The 19,343-nt window shown below is 48.3% G+C and overlaps 1 protein-coding gene across 1 annotated transcript in view; it reads left to right on the plus strand.

Annotated features, from left to right (window-relative positions):
• The first annotated feature begins 8,498 nt into the window (after positions 1-8,498).
• LOC134949479 (suppressor APC domain-containing protein 2-like) overlaps positions 8,499-19,343 on the plus strand; it is a 43,481-nt gene continuing 32,636 nt past the window's right edge. The window contains exons 1-2 of the mRNA XM_063938073.1: positions 8,499-8,564; positions 17,693-17,817. The gene's annotated coding sequence lies outside the window, so the exon portion shown is untranslated. The remainder of the gene's footprint in view (positions 8,565-17,692; positions 17,818-19,343) is intronic.

Here is a 19,343-nt window from a genome sequence, read left to right on the forward strand (position 1 = left end):
GTTTGACTACATCCCAACAAGTGGGATTCAGTGCTGCGGCACGTACACTTTAGTTATGGGGTATACTGTGGTGTTTACGTTGGGAATATACCAGTCTGAAAGGTTACTCCCAGCTCAGATTTATAATGATGTGACGGTGCGTTATGGACAGACGGAGATGTTGCATGACAGCGGTGAGACATTGAGCTGCCTTACATTGGCTGTTCCTGGTTGCATACACTGGGTATGATGTACTGTGCGTGCTCAGTCACACTCTCCTGCTTCATTCTGTATGTAGATTAGCAGCATCCAGCACTTACAGCTCCTTACACCAAGAGGCAGACTCAGGAGCATGTTCCATGAAGTCATGCGTTACTAAGCCGTACATATCGCAAAATATTTTTTTAGATAAAATCAGACCAGCCTGCAAAATTAATTACCTGTCAGGTCATGGATATCTTGCACTAAGGGGGTTATTCAGAGTCCTTTAGCAGTTTTTCCTAAATTACCAAAAACTGCTAAGGATTAAATTGCATGGGGGGGCGCCCACAATGTGTAGCGTCACCCTGCAGTGCAATCACAATTACATTGCAGACAGTGTAGGAGGCTGCCGGTATCCGTAAGTACAGCATAGGAGGCTGCCTGTGGCCATAAGGACAGTATAGGAGGCTGCCTGTGGTCTTAAGGACAGTGTAGGAGGCTGCTTGTGGCCTTAAGGACAGTGTAGGAGGCTGCCTGTGGTAGTTAGGACAATGTAGGAGGCTACCTGTGGCCGTTAGGACAGCATAAGAGGCTACCTGTGGCCATTAGGACAGCGTAGGAGGCTACCTGTGTCCATTAGGATAGCGTAGGAGGCTGCCTGTGGCCATTAGGACAGCATAGGAGGCTGCCTGTGGCCGCTAGGACAGCATAGGAGGCTGCCGGTGGCCTTAAGGACAGCGTATGAGACTGCCAGTGGCCGTGAGATAGTGTAGGAGGCTGCAGTGGTAGTAAAGACAGTGTAGGAGGCTGCCAGTGGCTGTAAGGACAGTGTAGGAGGCTGCAGTGGCTGTAAGGACAGTGTAGGAGGCTGCAGTGGCAGTAAGGACAGTGTAGGAGGCTGCCAGTGGCTGTAAGGAGAGTGTAGGAGGCTACAGTGGCAGTAAGGACAATGTAGGAGGCTACAGTGGCAGTAAGGATAGTGTAGGAGGCTGCCAGTGGCAGTAAGGATAGTGTAGGAGGCTGCCAGTGGCAGTAAGGACAATGTAGGAGGCTACAGTGGCAGTAAGGATAGTGTAGGAGGCTGCCAGTGGCAGTAAGGACAGTGTAGGAGGCTACAGTGGCAGTAAGGACAATGTAGGAAGCTGCAGTGGCAGTAAGGATAGTGTAAGAGGCTACAGTGGCAGTAAGGACAATGTAGGAAGCTGCAGTGGCAGTAAGGATAGTGTAAGAGGCTACAGTGGCAGTAAGGACAATGTAGGAAGCTGCAGTGGCAGTAAGGATAGTGTAGGAGGCTGCCAGTGGCAGTAAGGACAGTGTAGGAGGCTACAGTGGCAGTAAGGACAATGTAGGAAGCTGCAGTGGCAGTAAGGATAGTGTAGGAGGCTGCCAGTGGCTGTAAGGAGAGTGTAGGAGGCTGCAGTGGCAGTAAGGACAGTGTAGGAGGCTACAGTGGCAGTAAGGACAATGTAGGAAGCTGCAGTGGCAGTAAGGACAATGTAGGAAGCTGCAGTGGCAGTAAGGATAGTGTAGGAGGCTGCCAGTGGCTGTAAGGACAGTGTAGGAGGCTACAGTGGCAGTAAGGACAATGTAGGAAGCTGCAGTGGCAGTAAGGATAGTGTAGGAGGCTGCCAGTGGCTGTAAGGACAGTGTAGGAGGCTACAGTGGCAGTGTGGACAGTGTAGAAGGCTGCAGCGGCAGTAAGGGCAGTATACAAGGCTGTTATAAGGTTCACACAGTTGAATATTACAACTTTCTCTATCGTCCTAAGTGGATGCTGGGGTTCCTGAAAGGACCATGGGGAATAGCGGCTCCGCAGGAGACAGGGCACAAAAAAGTAAAGCTTTACTAGGTCAGGTGGTGTGCACTGGCTCCTCCCCTATGACCCTCCTCCAGACTCCAGTTAGATTTTGTGCCCGAACGAGAAGGGTGCAATCTAGGTGGCTCTCCTAAAGAGCTGCTTAGAGAAAGTTTAGTTTAGGTTTTTTTACTTTACAGTGAGTCCTGCTGGCAACAGGATCACTGCAACGAGGGACTTAGGGGAGAAGTAGTAAACTCACCTGCGTGCAGAGTGGATTTGCTGCTTGGCTACTGGACACCATTAGCTCCAGAGGGATCGAACACAGGCCCAGCCATGGAGTCCGGTCCCGGAGCCGCGCCGCCGACCCCCTTGCAGATGCTGAAGCGTGAAGAGGTCCAGAAACCGGCGGCTGAAGACTCCTCAGTCTTCATAAGGTAGCGCACAGCACTGCAGCTGTGCGCCATTTTCCTCTCAGCACACTTCACACGGCAGTCACTGAGGGTGCAGAGCGCTGGGGGGGGGCGCTCTGAGAGGCAAATAAAAACCTTATAAAAGGCTAAAAATACCTCACATATAGCCCACAGGGGCTATATGGAGATATTTAACCCCTGCCTGACTAAAATAATAGCGGGAGAAGAACCCGCCGAGAAAGGGGCGGGGCCTATCTCCTCAGCACACGGCGCCATTTTCTGTCACAGCTCCGCTGGTCAGGACGGCTCCCAGGTCTCTCCCCTGCACTGCACTACAGAAACAGGGTAAAACAGAGAGGGGGGGCACATTAATGGCTATATATTGTATATATTAAAGCAGCTATAAGGGAGCACTTAATTATAAGGCTATCCCTGTTATATATAGCGCTTTTTGGTGTGTGCTGGCAGACTCTCCCTCTGTCTCCCCAAAAGGGCTAGTGGGTCCTGTCTTCATTAGAGCATTCCCTGTGTGTTTGCTGTGTGTGTCGGTACGTGGTGTCGACATGTATGAGGACGATATTGGTGTGGAGGCGGAGCAATTGCCAAATATGCAGATGTCACCCCCCAGGGGGTCGACACCAGAATGGATGCCTTTATTTGTGGAATTACGTGATAGTTTATCTTCACTTAAACAGTCGGTTGAGGACATGAGGCGGCCGGACAATCAATTAATGCCTGTCCAGGCGCCTCAAACACCGTCAGGGGCTGTAAAACGCCCTTTGCCTCAGTCGGTCGACACAGACCCAGACACAGGCACTGATTCTAGTGACGACGGTGGAAATTCAAACGTATTTTCCAGTAGGGCCACACGTTATATGATTTTGGCAATGAAGGAGACGTTACATTTAGCTGATACTACAGATACCGTAAAACAGGGTATTATGTATGGTGTGAAAAAACTACCAACAGTTTTTCCTGAATCAGAAGAGTTAAATGACGTGTGTGATGAAGCGTGGGTTGCTCCTGATAGAAAGTTGATAATTTAAAAAAAAATTATTGGCATTATACCCTTTCCCGCCAGAGGTTAGGGCGCGCTGGGAAACACCCCCTAAGGTGGACAAGGCGCTCACACGCTTATCTAAACAAGTGGCGTTACCCTCTCCTGAGACGGCCGCACTTAAGGATCCATCAGATAGGAGGATGGAAGTTATTCAAAAGAGTATATACACACATGCAGGTGTTATACTACGACCAGCTATAGCAACTGCCTGGATGTGCAGTGCTGGAGTAGTTTGGTCAGAATCCCTGATTGAAAATATTGATACCCTAGATAGGGACAAGGTTTTGCTGTCGTTAGAACAAATAAAGGATGCATTTATCTATATGCGTGATGCACAGAGAGATATCTGCACACTGGCATCTCGGGTGAGTGCTATGTCCATTTCAGCCAGAAGAGCCTTATGGACACGACAGTGGACAGGTGATGCGGATTCAAAACGTCATATGGAAGTTTTGCCGTATAAAGGGGAGGAGTTATTTGGAGTCGGTCTATCAGACTTGGTGGCCACGGCTACTGCCGGGAAATCCACCTTTTTACCTCAAGTCACTCCCCAACAGAAAAAGGCACCGACCTTTCAACCGCAGCCCTTTCGCTCCTACAAAAATAAGAGAGCAAAGGGCTTGTCGTACCTGCCACGAGGCAGAGGCAGAGGGAAGAGACACCAACAGGCAGCTCCTTCCCAGGAACAGAAGCCCTCCCCGGCTCCTGCAAAAACCTCAGCATGACGCTGGGGCCTCTCAAGCGGACTCGGGGACAGTGGGCGGCCGTCTCAAAAATTACAGCGCGCAGTGGGCTCACTCGCAGGTAGACCCCTGGATCCTGCAGATAATATCTCAGGGGTACAGGTTGGAATTAGAGACGGATCCTCCTCATCGTTTCCTGAAGTCTGCGTTACCAACCGTCTCGTCCGAAAGGGAGATGGTTTTGGACGCCATTCACAAGCTGTACTCTCAGCAGGTGATAGTCAAAGTACCCCTCTTACAACAAGGAAAGGGGTATTATTCCACTCTATTTGTGGTACCGAAGCCGGATGGCTCGGTAAGGCCTATTCTAAATCTAAAGTCCTTGAACATCTACATAAAAAAGTTCAAGTTCAAGATGGAGTCACTCAGAGCAGTGATAGCGAACCTGGAAGAAGGGGACTTTATGGTATCCTTGGACATCAAGGATGCGTATCTCCACGTTCCGATTTACCCCGCACACCAGGGGTACCTCAGGTTCGTTGTTCAAAACTGTCACTATCAGTTTCAGACGCTGCCGTTCGGATTGTCCACGGCGCCTCGGGTCTTTACCAAGGTAATGGCCGAGATGATGATTCTTCTTCGAAGAAAAGGCGTATTAGTTATCCCATACTTGGACGATCTCCTGATAAGGGCAAGGTCCAGAGAACAGCTGGAGACAGGATTAGCACTATCTCAAGAGGTGCTAAGACAACACGGGTGGATTCTGAATATTCCAAAATCCCAATTAATCCCGACAACTCGTCTGCTGTTCCTAGGAATGATTCTGGACACGGTCCAGAAAAAGGTTTTCCTTCCCGAGGAAAAAGCCAAGGAGTTATCCGACCTGGTCAGGAACCTCCTAAAACCAGGAAAGGTGTCAGTACATCAATGCACAAGAGTCCTGGGAAAAATGGTGGCTTCTTACGAAGCAATTCCATTCGGCAGATTCCATGCAAGAATATTCCAAAGGGATCTGTTGGACAAATGGTCAGGGTCGCATCTGCAGATGCACCTGCGAATAACCCTGTCACCAAAGACAAGGGTGTCACTTCTGTGGTGGTTGCAGAAGGCTCACCTATTAGAAGGCCGCAGATTCGGCATTCAGGATTGGATCCTGGTGACCACGGACGCCAGCCTGAGAGGCTGGGGAGCAGTCACACAAGGAAGAAACTTCCAGGGAGTATGGACGAGCCTGGAAAAGTCTCTTCACATAAACATTCTGGAACTAAGAGCAATCTACAATGCTCTAAGCCAGGCGGAACTTCTCCTGCAAGGGAAGCCGGTGTTGATTCAGTCGGACAACATCACGGCGGTCGCCCATGTAAACAGGCAGGGCGGCACAAGAAGCAGGAGTGCAATGGCAGAAGCTGCCAAGATTCTTCGCTGGGCGGAGAATCACGTGATAGCACTGTCAGCAGTGTTCATCCCGGGCGTGGACAACTGGGAAGCAGACTTCCTCAGCAGACACGATCTTCATCCGGGAGAGTGGGGTCTACATCCAGAGGTCTTCAACATGTTAATAGACCGTTGGGAAAGACCAATTGTAGACATGATGGCGTCTCGCCTCAACAAGAAACTGGACAAATATTGCGCCAGGTCAAGAGATCCACAGGCAATAGCTGTGGACGCACTGGTAACTCCTTGGGTGTACCAGTCAGTGTATGTGTTTCCTCCTCTGCCGCTCATACCAAAGGTATTGAAGATCATACGGCAAAGAAGAGTAAGAACAATACTAGTGGTTCCGGATTGGCCGAGAAGAACTTGGTACCCGGAACTTCAAGAGATGCTCACGGACGAACCGTGGCCTCTACCTCTGAGAAGGGACCTGCTACAGCAGGGTCCCTGTCTCTTTCAAGACTTACCGCGGCTGCGTTTGACGGCATGGCGGTTGAACGCCAGATCCTAAAAGGGAAAGGCATTCCAGAAGAAGTCATTCCTACCTTGATTAAGGCACGGAAGGAAGTCACCGTGAAACATTATCACCGCATTTGGCGAAAATATGTTGCGTGGTGCGAGGATCGGAGTGTTCCGACGGAGGAATTTCAACTGGGTCGTTTCCTACATTTCCTACAATCAGGATTGTCTATGGGTCTCAAATTGGGATCCATTAAGGTTCAAATTTCGGCCCTGTCAATATTCTTCCAAAAAGAATTGGCCTCTGTCCCTGAGGTCCAGACTTTTGTCAAAGGAGTACTGCATATACAGCCTCCTGTGGTGCCTCCGGTGGCACCGTGGGATCTAAATGTAGTTTTAGATTTCCTCAAATCCCATTGGTTTGAACCATTGAAAAAGGTGGATTTGAAATATCTCACATGGAAAGTGACTATGTTACTGGCCCTGGCTTCTGCCAGGAGAGTATCTGAATTGGCGGCTTTATCTTATAAAAGCCCTTATCTAATCTTCCATTCGGATAGGGCAGAACTGCGGACTCGTCCGCATTTTCTCCCTAAAGTGGTATCAGCATTTCATCTGAACCAACCTATTGTGGTGCCTGCGGCCACTAGCGACTTGGAGGACTCCAAGTTGTTGGACGTTGTCAGAGCTTTAAAAATATACATTTCAAGGACGGCTGGAGTCAGAAAATCTGACTCGCTGTTTATACTGTATGCACCCAACAAGTTGGGCGCACCTGCTTCTAAGCAGTCGATTGCTCGTTGGATTTGTAACACAATTCAACTTGCACATTCTGTGGCAGGCCTGCCACAGCCTAAAACTGTAAAAGCCCACTCCACAAGGAAGGTGGGCTCATCTTGGGCGGCTGCCCGAGGGGTCTCGGCATTACAACTCTGCCGAGCAGCTACGTGGTCGGGGGAGAACACGTTTGTAAAATTTTACAAATTTGATACCCTGGCAAAGGAGGACCTGGAGTTCTCTCATTCGGTGCTGCAGAGTCATCCGCACTCTCCCGCCCGTTTGGGAGCTTTGGTATAATCCCCATGGTCCTTTCAGGAACCCCAGCATCCACTTAGGACGATAGAGAAAATAAGAATTTACTTACCGATAATTCTATTTCTCGGAGTCCGTAGTGGATGCTGGGCGCCCATCCCAAGTGCGGATTATCTGCAATACTTGTACATAGTTATTGTTAACTAATTCGGGTTATTGTTAAGGAGCCATCTTTAAGAGGCCCTTTCTGTTATCATACTGTTAACTGGGTTTAGATCACAAGTTGTACGGTGTGATTGGTGTGGCTGGTATGAGTCTTACCCGGGATTCAAAATGCCTCCCTTATTGTGTATGCTCGTCCGGGCACAGTACCTAACTGGAGTCTGGAGGAGGGTCATAGGGGGAGGAGCCAGTGCACACCACCTGACCTAGTAAAGCTTTACTTTTTTGTGCCCTGTCTCCTGCGGAGCCGCTATTCCCCATGGTCCTTTCAGGAACCCCAGCATCCACTACGGACTCCGAGAAATAGAATTATCGGTAAGTAAATTCTTATTTTTATTAATAAAAGAAAAATGACCCACATCATTACAGCCATTTCCCATCAATATAACAACACGACATACATGTCAGACATCACTACACACATTTACCACCAATACAAGACCTTAACATACTGTACACCTCCCACTTATGTTGCCGGACGGTGATGGATCTCTGAAATCCATTCCTCCCTTAACTTCTGCACTCAGTCTGAGTGCACTCACCCCTCTCTCTCCTCCAGTTGGCCAGATGTCTCATCTGCAGGATGACGAGCACCGTCCGACATGTGCGCACTGTCCTGATGTACAGTGCAGCAAGGACTCCTGGGAGAAAGGGGGGAAGATAGACGAGTCTGCCTCTCCAACACAGAGCACCAAGGAAAGAAGGTAAGTGTGAGATGGAGGTCTCACATGGAATTACTTTGGGGTTGACAAGGAGGTATACAAATTTTATGGTGAGGGTAGAAGCTCATTTTTTAATTGGTGGGAAATATTATTTTTTGATGGGTTGAATTTATTACATGGTGGAATAATTTTACTTAATAGTGAGGAAATGTTGGTGCCTGTAAATTTAAGGTGGGCTGGATGGGACTTTCTATGTATTTCTGAGTGCTTTACTGAATTTGGGGATAGATAGAGTACTTAAATTCTGAGAAAATCCATTTATTCATGACAGGACACTTTGGTTGGAAACAGGTTTCTGTGTTACCTTTGAGTACTTGTTCTTCAATGGGGGGGAATCTGGGCGATAGGCCTTTGTTTTTAAATGTGAACCCTATGTTCTCCTTGCAGGTAGGGCGGCCTAATTCTTAAACGTCGGAGCTATTGATTGAACTTCAGGGTTTGTTGAAATCATTGTTAGGCTGTCGTTGTTTCATGTACCTATCTAATTTCTCCAAAAAGGGCCTGGACAATCGCCAGCTGAACTTAAGATTAGAGCAGCCGCAGATAATGAAGCTTCAAGGACAGGTAAGAGAGAGCGGAACATTCTGCTTCCTGTCCCGATTCTGTCTGGGAAGTCCTGAAATTGGGTGACTGGCCTGCTCAGTATATGGAAGTAAATAAGTAGGTGGTAGTGGATCAGTAGGCGGTAGTGGATCAGTAGGTGGCAGTAAATCAATAGGTGGTAGTGGATCGTAGGTGGCAGTGAGTCAGTAGGCGGTAGTGGATCAGTAGGCAGTAGGAGATAATGGATCAGTAGGTGGCAGTGGATCAGTAGGCAGTAGGAGATAATGGATCAGTAGGTTGCAGTGGATCAGTAGGCAGTAGGAGATAATGGATCAGTAGGTGGCAGTGGATCAGTAGATGGTAGTGGAGATATAGCTGGTAGTGAATCAGTAGGCAGTAGGAGATAATGGCTCAGTAGGCAGAAGTGGCTCAGTTGGTGGTAGTGGATCAGTAGGCAGTAGGAGATAATGGATCAGTAGGTGGTAGTGGATCAGTAGGCAGTAGGAGATAATAGATCAGTAAGTGGCAGTGGATCGGTAGGCAATAGTGGAGATGTAGGTGTAGTGGATCAGTAGACAGTTAGAGATAATAGATTAGTAGGCAGAAGTGGATCAGCAGGTTGTAGTGGATCAGTAGGCGGCAGTGAATCAGGCGGTAGTGGATCAGTAGGCAGTAGGAGATAATGGATCATTAGGTGGCAGTGGATCAGTAGGCAGTAGGAGATAATAGATCAGTAAGCGGTAGTGGATTAGTAGGCAGAAGGAGATAATGGATCAGTAGGTGGTAGTGTATCAATAGGCAGTAGGAGATAATGGATCAGTAGGTGGCAGTGGATCAGTAGGCAGTAGTGGAGATGTAGGTAGTAGTGGATCAGTAGGCAGTTAGAGATAATGGATTAGTAGGCAGAAGTGGATCAGTAGGTGATCACTATCCACTGATCAGTAGGCGGCAGTGGATCAGTAGACAATAATGGATCATTAGGTGGCAGTGGATCAATAGGCAGCAGGAGATAATGGATTGGTAAGTGGAAGAGGATTAGTAGGCAGTAGGAGATAATAGATCAGTAGGTGGCAGTGGATCAGTAGGTGGTAGTGGAGATGTAGCTAGTAGTGGCTCAGTAGACCGCAGGAGATAATGGATCAGTAGGCAGAAGTGGCTCAGTAGGTGGTAGTGGATCAGCACATGGTTGTGGATCAGTAGGCAGTAGGAGATAATGGATCAGTAGTTGGCAGTGGATCGGTAGGCAACAGTGGAGATGTAGGTGGTGGTGGATCAGTTGGCAGTAGGAGATAATGGATCAGTAGGCAGAAGTGGAGGAGTAGGTGGTAGTGGATCAGTAGGCGATAGTGGATCAGTAGGTGGCAGTAAATCAGTAGCTTGTAGTGGATCAGTAGACGGCAGCAAATCAGTATGCGGTAGTTGATCAGTAGGCGGCAGTGTAGCAGCAGGTGGTAGTGGATCAGTAAGTGGTAGTGGATCAGTAGGTGATAGCAGATCAGTAGGAGGTAATGGATCAGTAGGTGGTAGTGGATCAGTAGGCAGAAGTGGATCAGCAGGCGGTAGCAGATCAGTAGGTGGCAGTGGATCAGTAGGCAGTAGTGGATTGGTAGGCAGTAGTGGATCAGTAGGTGGCAGTGGATCAGTAGGCAGTAGTGGATCAGTAGGTGGCAGTGGATCAGTAGGCAGTAGTGGGTCAGTAGACGGCGGTGAATAAGTAGATGGTAGTGAATAAGTAGGAAAGTAATTCTTTGCAATTTGTAACAAATGAATTCTATGCAAAATTGGTGTGTGTCTGTGTAATGGCCATATTCTCACATAATACAAAGTGATGGAAAGGAGTTTAATAAATGTTACTCAATAAATTGTATGTACCCAGTTTTCCTGTTAATTATCATCAGACCAAACTATTTGCAGGTTCAGCTATTAAACAGCCGAATTGTACTCTGTTTTATCTGATATCAGAAAATAAAATATTTAATTGGTGTTACATCATTAGATGCAGAAGTCAGAAGGGCGTGTGGCTGTGTCAGAGGGAGATGGACAGGTGGATTGGGAGGAAGGAGGGACGGAAGAGACAGAGAGGGACAAAGGGGGAGATAGACAAAGGACAGAAGGGACATGGGATGGGGGATGGGAGAGAACTATGTTTCTGGTCCCGTCTGGTCCACAGTCCCCTGTGTTTAATGAGACACTGCACATGTGACAGTCTCTAAAAGCGGCATGAAACATCACAAGCCACAAAACAGGAGAAAGAGGTAGAGACTTAGCAAGAATCACAGAGAGATTAAACTGGGTGGGAGGAAGAGAGGAGAGGCAGCTCACTGGCCCATAAACAGACCAAGAGATCGGGAAAGAAGAGGAGTTAAGGAGAAAGTGGGAGACAGACAGCCACCAAAGCTAATCCGACAGGGAGAGAAGGATCAGGAGACAGCTTTTCTGACAGATGAAGAGACTGGAGGAGACAGACAGGCTAGCAGGAGAGAGAGAGAGTGAGTAAGGAAAGAGAGAGAGAAAGAAAGAGTAAGTAAGGAGAGAGAGAGAGAGAGAGAGTGCTAGCTCTGCTGGCACAGTGACAGTGTACTAGAGACTGACCACAGGGACAGCAGTAGCTGTAATACAGGCAGAGATTATTGCTGGTCACATAGAGAGATACACTAATGTGTGGGATAAGGGCAGTGTGACAGAGATAATCATCTGTATTACAGTGAGCAGGCAGAGGTCAGGCACACCGCACAGGAAGACAAACACTTGCTGGGGCAAAGATACTTTATTGTACTCTATGAGAAGCAGCGAGAGGGGAGTAGTCACTGTATAGGCAGATAGAATAATATACAGTACACTTACAGTGGACAGTGCAGAGAGTCATACAGTAATTGCATGGGAGTGTGCCAAACTCTTCTACTCTGTGCAATAGCTGTATAGGAGGTGGCTGTAGTTATATGTATTTATAGAGAGAGATTTCTAAATGACTATGAACACACTGCTAGTTTCTGGCCCTACCTCTCCCCTGGGTGGCCCTAGTCCTTCCTCTCCCACCGTTGACCCCTCTCCCTCAGGTGCACAGGCCCCCGGTCCCTCTTCTCTTCCTTGTCCTTCCCGGGGCTTTCTCCGCAGCCTCCGTATTCTATACAGCATCCTGGAGGAGGAAGGGGGTGGCCAGGTGCACGTGCAGGACATTGAGGGTCTCTGGGGGGGACCGAACCTTATCTCCAGGGTGCCACAGGCTCTGAGAGATGCAACGGCTTCAAGTGGAGGATACCTGAGCTTTCCCCGGCTGGTGAGGGGGCTGACGCAGGCGCTGACAGCAGGAGAACCCCAGGATACAGCTACGCCCAGAAAGAGAGGTGAGTTTGAAGGACCTGGTGGGTCTTCTGGTTTTCCCATTCATTCCTGCTACTGTTATCCATGATTTGCTCCCTCTGTTATAAAACTTTTCTCTCCTCTCCGTCCTCATCTTGTGTTCTACCACTGTCCGCTGCAGTCTCCCACTCCTTCATCCCTCCCTGGTCTGACACTCCTGTATCATAGCCCTCGGTAATCTGCACCATCTGTCTGGGAGTAATCTGTGTGTTGGGAGAAAATGGGCAGAACTTGAAGGGATTAATAGTTCATGACATGAAAATGACTTCACACACAGCCTGTCATTCCCAATAGATCAAGGACACACTCTGGAAATACACGCCATACAAATATATCAAACCAAACCGCTGAACAACACATCAATCTTATTAGGGCATATTTATAATTAAAAAAATGAAACATTATAAATTGCAGCGCAGACCTGTAGGTAATTGGATTAGGGTACCTGAGATGGGATCCGATTAGGATCCCCCCTATCCGAAATACGAAATATTCCGTAATCCATACAGTTTTTGAGCGTGACTGATCTAGTGACACCTTTGCTTTCTGTTGGTTCAGTGTACACAGACTTTGTTTAACGCACAAAATTATTTAAAGTAATGTATAAAATGACCTTCAGGCTGTGTGTATAAGGTCTATAGGAAACATAAATGCATTCTGTGTTATAGGTCCTACACACTGGCCGACATCAGCCAAAGATATGAACGATCTCGTTCATAAATGAACGAGATACCGTTCATATCTTTCAGTGTGGAGGCACAAGCGATAAACGATGCGCGGCCCTGCGCTCGTTCATCGCTGGTCCCCCGTCGGCTGTACATGCAGGCAAATATGGACGATCTCGTCCATATTTGCCTGCACTTCAATGCAGCCGGGTGATGGGGGGAGTGAAGAATCTTCACTCCCCCCGTCACTGCCCCCCCGCCGCCGGGTCACCCGTCGGCCGTATCCGTCGTCGGGCAGCTCGGCGGCGGAACGGCCAATGTGTAGGGCCCTTTAGACATGGGTCCCATCCCCAAGATATCTCATTATTGTATGCAATTATTCCAAAATGAGGAAAAATCCAAAATACTTCTGGTCCCAAGCATTACAGATATTGGAGACTCTTCCTGTAATGTGTATCACAGCACATAATGGTTCCCATTTATACAAACGCACACCGCTGGCGGCGTGTACTGTAAACCCGATATTCAGAACACAGCGCTGCCCGGCGCACTCAGACAGAGCAGCCAAAATATAGGGGGTTATTCAGAGTTGTTAGCAAACCAAAAAAGTTAGCAATTGGGCACAACCATGTTGCACTACAGGTGGGACATGTGCAGAGAGAGTTAGATTTGGGTGGGTTATATTTTTTCTGTGCAGGGTAAATACTGGCTGCTTAATTTCTACACTGCAATTTAGATTTCAGTTTGAACACGCCCCACCCAAATCTAACTCTCTCTGCACATGTTACAACTGCCCCCACCCTCCCTGCAGTGCAGCATGGTTTTGCCCAATTGCAAACTTTTTTGGTTTGCTAACAACTCTGAATAACAACCATGGGGGTAATTCCAAGTTGATCGCAGCAGGAAATTTTTTAGCAATTGGGCAAAACCATGTGCACTGCAGGGGGGGTAGATATAACATTTGCAGAAAGAGTTAGATTTGGGTGGGTTATAGTGTTTCTGTGTAGGGTAAATACTGGCTGCTTTATTTTTACACTGTAAATTAGATTGCAGATTGAACACACCCCACCCAAATCTACCTCTCTGTGCACATGTTAAATCTGCCTCCCCTGCAGTGCACATGGTTTTGCCCAACTGCTAAAAAATTTCCTGCTGCGATCAACTTGGAATTACCCCCCATATTCCGATTCTGATTGGATGATTGCAATCCTTGGACCAAACATGTACTGGACTTTGGATCAGTTGGACCCAGATCTAAATACCCGTGATGAGGTGTACTCCAAGATATGCCTGTATGGGGTGTAGTAGGGTATGCCGGCGGTCGGGCTCCCGGCGACCAGCATACCGGTGCCGGGAGGCCGACCGCCGGCTTACCGACAGTGTGGCGAGCGCAAATGAGCCCCTTGCGGGCTCGCTGCGCTCGCCACGCTGCGGACTATTTTATTCTCCCTCCAGGGGGGTCGTGGACTCCCACGAGGGAGAATAAGTGTCGGTATGCCAGCTGTCGGGATTTCGGCGCCGGTATACTGTGCGCCGGGATACCGACAGCCGGCATACTGAAGACCACCCGCCTGTATGTGGGTAACAATCATTTACACAGCATTACCTCCATTCAGGATAAGAATAACACTGACAATCGGGTTCAGTATGTATAACAGGGTTCTCGACTCTCTGTCGGTATTCCGACTGCCGGGATCCCAACAGCCGGCACCTTAACCGCATTCCTGACAATCACCCACTAGCTTACAGAAGATAAATAGTCACACAAAGGAATAGCCAGCAATGCACACTTTGTTAGGAGTGTCCTTTAGGTAATAATAAGTATAATACTGTATTAAAGATCTTTACTAGCATTACATGTATGTGCAGGAGACTCCCAGGCTGCGGTGAGACTGCCCAGAGCTTGAGACAGCAGCTGATGTTCCCTGACTACAGGTTAGCACAGGGATGGGGAACCTTCGGCCCTCCAGGTGTTGTTGAACTACACATACCAGCATGCCTTGCTACAGTTTGCTATATGGCCATGCTAAAACTGTTGCAGGGCATGCTGGGATATGTAGTTCAACAACAGCTGGAGGGCCGAAGGTTCCCCATCCCCGAGTTAGCAGCTGTCTGCGGGACATTTTGAATTGAAAGAAAATAATATGATACCCCTTGTGGTGAGTGGTGATATTACACCATTTACACCAGCCAGGAGCATCTGATGCAAATATGAGGCATTATGTAAATCACAATGTCCTAATACCGTCAGGGCTTATTGCAGAGGTAATTACATCTTCAACAAGCACTGTTTTAGGAGGAAAAAAACAAACCTTGGAATTATTCATGGGTGGTCACCAGAGAACGGCCTGCAAAAATGATTCTTAGGTCCAGGATGGAGGGGAGGGGGCGGGGTCTCCCCCAGCCAGGTTTCGCTAAACTCAGGGGCATGCTTATTTGAAAGGGGGAAGTCCAATGACATGACCTCTTAGCACTTATTGTCTCGTAATCCCCACCTTGCAACATAAATAATTACTGATTTCGGGATGTGACCAGCCCAAAATCTCTCAAAATAGGCTCATCAGCAAAAGTGTTAAATGGCGATATGCTCCTTAGCCTGTTGCATGTAGATACGTCACACCTAATACTATATCAGGCCATACAACCCCCAATGTGTCATGTTTACTGACTTTAATTGTAACATATTCTTTCCATGTTCCATTTTACTCTTTAATAAATGCTTACTTATATTCCCAGTGACATCTCTAGTCCTATCCACCATAACATCCAACCTACAGTGTCTCATACAGCATACCTATTGTACGCCAGCAACACACAACTATCAGCATTATAGACCTATGTGGACATATAGTTATATCAGGGCTTATACAGCCACTTCCTCCATGTCTTTATGGTGTACTTAGGTCTGGAGTCCATCTACAGGATGGTCAGATAGAAGTATAGTGACAATGGCTATTATAAGATGCGTACATGTCATTATTGCACATTGGTACCACGCGTGGTCACATAAAGTCTTAGTCTTGTGTCCACACGCAGCTTCCGTCACATTGTACTCCTACGGCACCATGCGCTTAGTGCGTCAGGCAAGCATTGGCCAACCACAGTAAGAGCCTATTTACATACATGTTACCCAGCTAGTCCTGGTCACAGACGCATATGTCGCTACTGTATATACGCATTATTTTTCATTCTGTACGCAGCAGGAAGGTATCCGGATGATAGGTCGACAGTCAATAGATCGACCCCATATGGTCGACATGTACAGTATGTGGTCCATTCTCGACACACATTTCCTTTACCATCCAATGTGGAATACGATTGCCGAGCGCAGCGGTAGCAGAGCAAGGCACCGTGCCCGAAGCGTGGCGAGCGGAGCCGTACACTAATTGGAGTTTCATGTGGTTTAACTTTGAAAATGACACTAAAAAACAAAACAAAAAAACTTGTGTCGACCATTTCCACATTGGCCTTTTGACTGGGTTGACTTTTTGTACCTATTGACCGTTTCAAGTGTCTACCTTTTACATTTTGACCTATTGACCTTGCTGACCTTTTATACCTTGACGGCCAGTTGCATGTCGAGCATACTGTATGGGGTCAACTTATTGATTGTCGATCTAAAGTAATACGGGGCGACCAAATGACCCACATCCGGCAGGAAAGCGGGTTCCCATTTGATTTTTAAAGACAACAGTTATTTGTATGTAACTGAATTTTATTTGAACTTTTATTTAGTGTTTGTGTCTGTATTGTATTGTGTTGTGTTTGTACATGATGATTGTAACTTTGCATTTATTAATAACATTGTCCAGAAACTTCTTGACGGTATTGGGTAACGTGACTTTACATACGCTTAGCTAACACTACCAATCCGACGCTTTTGTTACAGCTGGCATAAACCTGGCGCATACGCTGTGGTTGCAGACTGGACCCACCTTGCGGTGTCTGCCGCTCAGAGTACAGGACACACATAACTGCAATTTGTTCCCCGCATACTGGGGGTTATTCACAGGTGTTAGCAAACCAAAAATGTTAGCAATAGCCCAAAACCATGTGCACTGCGGGGGGGGGGGGGGGGGGGGGGGGGGGGGGGGCACACAGATATAACACGTGCAGAGAGAGTTAGATTTGGGTGGGTTATATTGTTTCTGTGCAGGGTAAATACTGGCTGCTTTATTTTTACACTGCAATTTAGATTTCAGTTTGAACACACCACACCCAAATCTAATAGGCCCTACACACTGGGCGATAATATTCAAAGATATGAACGAGATACTGTTCATTCATGAACGAGATACCGTTCATATCTTTGAGTGTGGAGGCACCAGCGATGAACGATGCGCGGCCCTTCGCTCGTTCATCGCTGGTTTCCCGTCGGCTGTACATGCAGGACAAAATGGACAATCTCGTCCATATTTGCTTGCACTTCTATGGAGCCGGGTGACGGGAGGAGTGAAGAAACTTAACTCCCCCATCACTGTCCCCCCCCCGCCGCCGGGTCGCCTTTCGGCCGTATCCGCCGTCGGTCAGCTCGGCGGCCGATCGATCAATAAGTAGGGCCCTTAACTCTCTCTGCACATGTTACATCTGCCCCACCTGCATCGAAGTCGCCAAAGTCACCGAATTATGTCTCAACCTGAGTACTGGCGGTCTGCACTTCATAGCATGTGCACATCCTTTATTGCAGCCATGTATTTGCAGTCCTAGAGGAGACAGGTGATATATATATACCTACAGTCCCTGACATTGGTGGTTCCAGATGCATTAGGGTTTGTACGTTTCATGTTGTAATCCTATAATTACCTCCAGTCCTAGAAATATCTGGTTCTGAATAATATGGCATTTGCTCATAACTGGTGATTAGCCGGCTGTATATAGATCCAGCCTTACAGATGGCAATCTCTCTATACAGAGCCCTGAAGTGAACTCTTCATTCCAGCGGAACAGATGCAGGTTGATAAGATGGGAACAGATGGGGGGATCAAAACATTAATTACAGAGAGAGACATATCAAGCCTCTTATAATAAACATCCTTCTGATGCCGGCTTCTCTCATCCCCTTTACATGTAACAGAAATGAGAAGTATTAATAAATAGTAATAAGTGTCTCTCTCTCTCTCCCAGGCTGTAAAGGTGTCACGCGTTCCCGGAGCATCCACAGCGATGTCCCCTCCGCCGCCGCACGCCTCACCCGCCAAGAGCAGCGCAACCGGCGCCACACGCTGACGAGCGGAATCGACTACAACACGGTACCTGGCGCTGAGACGCATTCATGTCCATTTGTTTTGAATAGGGCAGTGATGGCTAACCTTGACACTCCAGCTGTTGTTGAACTACGTATCCCAGCATGCACTGCTACAGTTTTGCTGTTTGGCCATGCTAAAACTGATATAGGGTATAAGTAAGTAGGTCACGAATGTCCGGGACCACTGCAGAGTGTATTTGTCCCCAATTCACTCGGGTGCACTAGGCCTTACTCCTTTCTCCCTTCATCGCCCCCCACCCCCTCCCACGGAGGCCTAGGAAGGATGAACTGAAGACGGGAGAGTAGAGGGTGGATGACAGGGGGCTGTGAGAGTGGTAGACAGATAAGGGAGGGGTGGGAAAGCGCGGCTGACGAGGGAGTGTCAGCTCTGCTCGCATAACTTCTCCATTCACACGGAGCTGCTGTTTGGGAGCAACAGGCGGACAAGTCTCCGGCCAGGCAGCAGGGGCAGGGGACAGGGCTGCGGGCATTTGGTCACATCAGGGTCTGAGGGAGTTATAGGCAGGAGAGTAACCACGCAGGTGACTGTAGGTGGATATAACGGTGGCTATCTGAGGGGAATACTGAAGGAGTTAGAGGAAGGAGCAGAGGATTACAGAGGGGACGGTGAGAAGTGAGAGGCAGGGAGGAGGGAAGGGGGGCTGGGGAGGGACATACAGGTATGTACACAGACACGCCTAGGACACCCTAGGGAGTGTATACATACACCCACTGCTATTACAGCCACATGTTCAGCTTGCAGGCAGACACTGACATACATGTATGCACTCACACATGCTCAGGAACATGCATGCACACACTGACACGCACAGCACATTGCCAGGAAGACAGCCCTGGGTGAGAGACTAGATACACACACGCATAGCCACATACATGCCAGCAGAAAGCGTCCCCTTGGTGTTAGATGTCCTCTGCCCCCCACACACATGTTTTGCATGGCTGTACAGGCGTCTTACACCATCCTCATCCTCCCACTGCACAGCAGCCGAGAGGCCCTGTCCTTCTACCTGTGGGTGAGTCTCCGTGTCATACCTGTCCGTCTGTCTGTCTGTGTAATGTCCCTCTGTCTGTCCTGCCAGCCTGTGGTCTCCCTTCCCCTGTCACCGCTAATCTCTCCGCCACATGCTGCAAATCTGATAATCTGCTATAGGGCTGTACTGTCCCAGCCTGTCACCCTGCAGGCATACAGCAGATACAGTACCGTACGTATGTGCCTCCTCTCTTACACACTGCTGGGTCACCCTCATAACCCCACAGACGGGGTGTTTATGTAACACACCCGCCTCTTTAAACCCATTGTTTGTATTTTTTCCTTTCTCCTACAATGGAATGAAGGTGCCCTGGTTTTATGAGCAGGGCTGGGAGTGTAATGTCCCGGTGAGGATGTGCTTTCATGTGGCTGTGCGCTAGTCTCTACCATGATCTGACATATAATTATCATGCCTGCGTTGTGTTTTCAGCAGGAGATGATTCATTATGCAGGAGCCGCAGTCCCCAAGTGGCAAAGTT

This window comes from Pseudophryne corroboree, chromosome 8 (genome assembly GCF_028390025.1).
Source record: "Pseudophryne corroboree isolate aPseCor3 chromosome 8, aPseCor3.hap2, whole genome shotgun sequence".
Taxonomy (NCBI): domain Eukaryota; kingdom Metazoa; phylum Chordata; class Amphibia; order Anura; family Myobatrachidae; genus Pseudophryne; species Pseudophryne corroboree.